Raw genomic sequence first — 6000 nt, forward strand, 5'->3', positions numbered from 1 at the left:
TTTATAAAATAAGATTTCATTTGAATATGTTACCTCTTTGTATAATCTAATATATATCTTGGTTTTTATAAAATTAATTATCTTGTTTCTAAGTATATATTCAATTTCTTGATATTTCCTATCTTTTAACTACATTTTGGTTATTTTACAAAATTTCAATATATTCGTGTAGGAGCAAACATAGTAATTAAATTGTTGGTTTTTAAAATAGTGGCTCAAAGAAAGTTTCATGAAAATGGGCAAGAGCACTGGATTCTGGAAAGAGCATTTATGTGCATAATAAATATTGAGCTGGGACATGGCTTTGTTTCTCACTAGTTATATGACTTTGGACAAGTCATTTAAGCCAACTTTCCCTTCTCAGGCCTGTCAAGCCGACCAAAAGAAGATAAATTTGTTGAGTCTAAAGGATTTAGCAAACTTACATGAAAATAAACCTTCAGAAGGAATATTATAAAAAGTGCTAGTTGACAGAGTTCAGCTTACCCATTTTTAGTCATGTAGAACTTCAGGAACCTAAGCATTGTTTTTTTTTATTTTTTATTTTTCTATTTTTATTTTTTAAGATTTTATTTATTTATTCATAGAGACAGAGAGAGAGAGAGAGAGGCAGAGACACAGGCAGAAGGAGAAGCAGGCATCATACAGAGAGCCTGACGTGGGACTCAATCCAGGGTCTCCAGGATCACGCCCTGGGCTGCAGGCGGTGCTAAACCGCTGCGCCACAGGGGCTGCCTGGAACCTGAGTGTTGTGATCAAATAGAGTCTAGGTGGTCTGTTTATTAATATAGGACAGTAATTGGAGCCAAACTAGACTGAGAAAATAATGTGTTGGTCTCTGGACAGAGAAACTTGCATGTACTACCTGTACCCCTAACTGAACAAACTGGGATCCCTAAGGTGGGGCAGCCTTGAGGAACGTGAAATACTTGGTTAGCCAAAACACATTGCCTTGCCAAGTGTTGTTTGTAACCCTGAGATGGAGCTAAAGGGCTCTGGACAAAGGATGGGGCTTTCAGGACAGAGGAGACAGGAAAGAGACTCCAAAGAAGACATATGAAGAGACAGACTTTGGAAAGAGAGTAAAGTAGACTTGATGGCAAAATCCAAGTGTTACTGAATGGATTGTGAGATAGTCTCTGCTCCAGTGTCTCTTGAAGACTTCGCTTTTTTTTTTTTTTTTTGAGTAGGATTTTTTTCTTATTGGGATGCATTTTTTCTTATTGTTGAGCATGAATTTAAGGAGCACTTGGAGCAGAGTTCACCCCAAATTGCTGGGTCACATTTGTTTTTCCCACAGCAGTGTATTATCTGCTCCAAGATACCTGTACCCACTCCATTTGTTTATTATGATGGCATGGGCTAACCCCCCTCATATACAGTGGTGGGGTCTTCAGCTTACTGGCAGGATTGTAGGACATCAACTTTAACATTAAACCCAAGATCTTTCCAGGAGAGGAAAAATGGAGAGAAATGGGAAGAGAAAAGAAGGACATAGTGAGTAGCCAGGATTTAAAATATTCCTACTTCAGACAGAGAATTATACCAGGCACATTAGGAAAGCCACTTCAAAAATTCAGCCCATATGGGTGCAGAGGTGGTGTGACTAGGAGAAGAAGAAGTGATTTGGGGGTTAGGAGATCCGAGTTCTGTCTCTATATCTGTCACTAACCAGCTATGTTGCTCCAAGTACCTCAATTTGTGGTCTTTGATTCACCCATCTATACAAAGAAAGGGTGTCTTTCAGAAAATTTCCAGGTCTGAAATTCTGTGATTTAAAAGATTTTATCTATTTATTCATGAGAGACACAGAGAGAGGCAGAGACATAGGCAGAGGGAGAAGGAGGCTCCATGCAGGGAGCCTGATGCGGGAATCAATCCCAGAACCCTAGGATCACTACCTGAGCTGAAGGCAGATGCTCAACCACTGAGACACCCAGATGCCCCTGAAATGGACTATGTTATCTTTAGTTTGAATAAAAAGAACACAACACAAGGATATCATATTCAGAGTCTCTGTGCTTGTGAGGGAGTAGGCACACATTGAGATTCTCCATTTCCTGGGTTAAAAAGTTGTTGGTAGGTGGGGCCTATCAAAGTTCATCCACTGATGGTCAGTGCTTTCATCTGGTGCCTTTTTTGGTTGCCTCTGTCTCCCATCTCTCACAATGGCTGGGCTATATTTTTCCCTGTCCATACAGCCTACCTGCCCTCTACCACTCCTATACCTCCAGTCAGTTAAACAATGAACTCTGACTAGAATCTTTTAAATCTCTCTCTTTCTTTCTCTTTCTCTCTCTTCCTCCAAAAGCTTCCTCTCATTACTCTCAGATGGAACAGACCAAAAGAAAGAAGATGCATGGAAAGAGAGCTCTTTCTGTCTTTCTTTGTTTATATACCTACATATATATATATATATATATATATATATATATATATATATTCTTTGAATAAATCTTGTGACCAGAGGGCATGAAGCTCCAAGACTGCCCAGCTTCTGACACCTACCCAACACTTCAGTCAAGGACCAATATCTGTTTCTGAAGAAGGTGGGGGACGCCAATTGAGGTTGTGCAGATACAATGAGAATAACATAGAATTCTAGTGTGATAGGTTTTTTTTTTTTTTTTGTTTGTTTGTTTGTTTTCCAACAGCCTTGTGAAGATAACACCCTATTGTCTTCTGACCTCTGTCACTGCCAATGAGAAATATGTTGTCAGTCTACTTGTCCTTCCATTGTAAGTGAATTGTTATTTTCTCTTTAAGAGTTTTCTCTTTCATTTTCTGAAGTTTTACTATGTCACTAAATATAGTCTTATTTTTATTTATTTTGCTTAGGATTCAAATTTCTTCAATCTGAAGATATATATCTTTCTTCAGGGATCCACACAAAGAAGATACTGTTGTATAACCATCATAATGACAAAATTTAAAAATTATCAGTGTTGGCAAAGATTTGGGAAAAATTCTGATAAGCCACTGATGAAAATTTATAAACTATTATAACACTTCTGGGGTGCAATCTGGGTATGCTAGCAAAAGAGGATATTGTATAACTTATGATCAAGCAATTATAACTTTAGGTACCAATCCTGGAGAAAACTTGCATTCATAGGAAAAGGAGGCACAGATACATCTATTCAGTGAAGCATTGTTGGCTATTGGAAAACAAAAGAGAGAAAGAGAAAGAAATTAATAAAAATGTCCACTAACAAAATGAGTAAATCAACAATGGTATATTCATAAAATAAAATCCTTAACAAAACAAAAACAAATGAATCACATATACCTACACCAGGTAGACAAATTTGTAAGACAAATGAGGAATATAAAAAGCAAATAGTAGATGGTAAATGCAATCTGATGCCTTATGCGTGTATTTTAACCACGCACAATACTGTAATTTGGCAATAAGCAGAAACCATGACATCTCAAATGCTCTCTATAATGGAATAGAATTAAAAAATGACAACAAAATGAAAGCCTATCCAAGAAATATCTATCCCCCTGGAAATCAGTAGGAAGATTTGAAATAATTCCTGCTTTGAAGAAGTAACAGAAATGAAAAGCTATATAGAAATGGTCAACAATATTAGCCAGACACAAATGTGTATGGACGAATAAGTGGGAGACTAATAATTAGCCTGGGGTCTCTCCAAGGTTACATGTCTTAGAAAACAGAACACTTGCTCATTTTGGACCTGGGTTGTGCTATGGCTTCAGCAGGTTTCTGACATGTGGACAAAGGACTAGAGTTAGAATATACCAACCCTCCTAACCTTCCTGTAGTAATAGGTAGGAAAGCACAGTAGAAGATAATGGAATGTTGTAGAATGTGGAGGGATGTAAAATGGGCAGTATTAGTAGAGGGAAGCTCAGAGTACAGAAAAGCAAGGGCATCCGAAGCAGTCTTGTGCTGGGGGTTGGGTGGCCAAGCACAGGCAGATGCCTGAAGCTGAAACAAGGCCCTGGCTCTGTGTCTTTGAGTGAGCACCACCAGACCCAGCCAAGTTTAAAAGGTAAGTGGGAATATGGGGCAATGCCAGAGAAAGTCTGCTCAAGGTGGGGCTGGGGAGAGAGGGAAGACAGAGAGTAGGGAAGAAGAATGCTAGACTCAGGTGCGATTCAGCTCACAAGGCCATACCTCCGCAAAGCGGAATCAGGCCAAATACTGTCCCAAGGTAGCTGGAAGGTGGGGCCAGAGCATCTGGCTTCTTTACTTTGGGAGGCCGCTTCTCTGGGCAAGTGGCAATAAAAAGGCAGGGGAATTGAACTACACAGAGCCTTCATGTAGAAATGTTTCTCCTGCCTAAACTCAGGTGCTAAATGAACAACAAAATGAGAACCTCTATTATGAACACTTTTTAATGATGAAATATGTGAGGCTGTTACATTTCTGGGAATGACACTGGGGCTCCATAACAGACCACTAGAAAGAACAAATTAGTGAGCTAGTCCCACTCAGACCCAATAAGGAAACTCAATATTCCTTCCACCCGTTTTGGATTTTGGAAAAACCAGACTTCATACTCAGAGCTCTATCCTCCAGATAGATACACTCAGAAGATAGTTATTATGAAATGCAAAATTGAGAAGGAAAGAGCATGGTAGTACTAATGCATGTAAAAAATTGGATATTAGCATGGAAATGTTAATAAGTAGAAATTACTGAATTCTCTGTGTATGTCTGTTGTGGAAATAAAAGCCCTGGGGATGGATCAAAAATATCTGGAAATTACTTGAAACTGGTGGATAACTAAATGGATATTATAACTAAAATGTGCTATAATCCAATTGTTTTTTTTTTGTCTTCTAAGGTTTGGTTCTGGCAAGCACTATGCAGTGAATATTGCAAAAATTACATAAAGCTCCAAAAGCTATTCTATGTAAACTTCTTAAGTGGGGATTCTTGACCATAATATTTGGCATAATGACTCTGATAATTCTGTATGTTAATGGGTTTTATGTTCTGATATTTTGGCTGGTTTGGGAAAAACGGCGTTGTCCCAAAGCTGAACTCAGAGTTGTCCTGGTAAATGCTTAACAACCGATTTTTTGGGTGGAAAGCCCTGATCCATAGTGTTTGTCAATTTCCATGACTTAAACACTTTCACTATGGCTGATTGCAGGCTGTGAGAGTGACGTCACTGAGAGCAGAATCGGGGATGATGTATGCAGCCAACCCTTGTAAGTTGGTGTACCCACTTGTACCCATGGGCATATGTGAAATTGCAGTTTTTTTACTAAAAATTCTGCGCCATAGATATACAAAGGCACTAGTGGAAGAACAAATATAAAGGGAAAATAAAATAAATTCAAATTGGGAGCTCAGACGGAGATAATTGACAGTGGATTTTTTTTTTAATTTTAAGAAGTGGTATTTGTGTATTATTTGCATTGTACTAGTACCTTTTTTTATGCAAACAAGGTATCAATGTATCACACTGAGTGCTCTGAACTCTGAGTTTCTTTGGTGTTCCCCTAGACAAAGGCTAGGACTGTTTCCCTTCCAGATGTTGGTGTGAAGGCAATGCTGATCAAAAAATTGATGGAGCCTGTGCACTATGGAGCCAGTTTCAGGATGGCTGAGCTTATGGTCAAGACAGAAGAAAAGATATGGAGCTTTCTGAATTTGGGGGAGGCAACACTGATATTTAGACCCATGGTTCGGTATGATAATACAGCATTTTTTAAAAAAAATTAACATTAATGAAAACAAGGAAAATTAGTTGTTGAATAATTGAAATGGATTAATAAACTCTTCTGTCAGAGTAAGGCAAGAGGATCTTATTCAAATGGAGGTGAATTGGAAATATCAATAAGAATTCTGAACCTTTTTTTATTTTATTTATTTATTTATTTATTTATTTTTTTATTAATTTTTATTGGTGTTCAATTTACCAACATACAGAAAAACACCCAGTGCTCATCCCGTCAAGTGTCCACCTCAGTGCCCATCACCCATTCCCCTCCAACACCCGCCCTCCTCCCCTTCCACCA

General features: G+C 38.3%; 1 protein-coding gene across 10 annotated transcripts in view; it reads left to right on the forward strand.

Moving 5' to 3' along the window:
* Window positions 1–5775, forward strand: part of MOBP (myelin associated oligodendrocyte basic protein) — a 50131-nt gene extending 44356 nt beyond the window's left edge. For 5 of the 10 annotated variants that reach the window (XM_026000968.2, XM_072726524.1, XM_072726516.1 and 2 more), the window contains 2 exons: window positions 2655–2738; window positions 2839–5775. The gene's annotated coding sequence lies outside the window, so the exon portion shown is untranslated. Of the gene's footprint in view, window positions 1–2654; window positions 2739–2813 lie in introns of all 10 variants that reach the window. The other 5 variants (XM_072726522.1, XM_072726518.1, XM_072726520.1 and 2 more) reach the window with 4 other exon arrangements.
* Window positions 5776–6000: the final 225 nt, after the last annotated feature.

The sequence above is a fragment of the Vulpes vulpes genome, chromosome 11, assembly GCF_048418805.1.
Source record: "Vulpes vulpes isolate BD-2025 chromosome 11, VulVul3, whole genome shotgun sequence".
Classification (NCBI taxonomy): Eukaryota; Metazoa; Chordata; class Mammalia; order Carnivora; family Canidae; genus Vulpes; species Vulpes vulpes.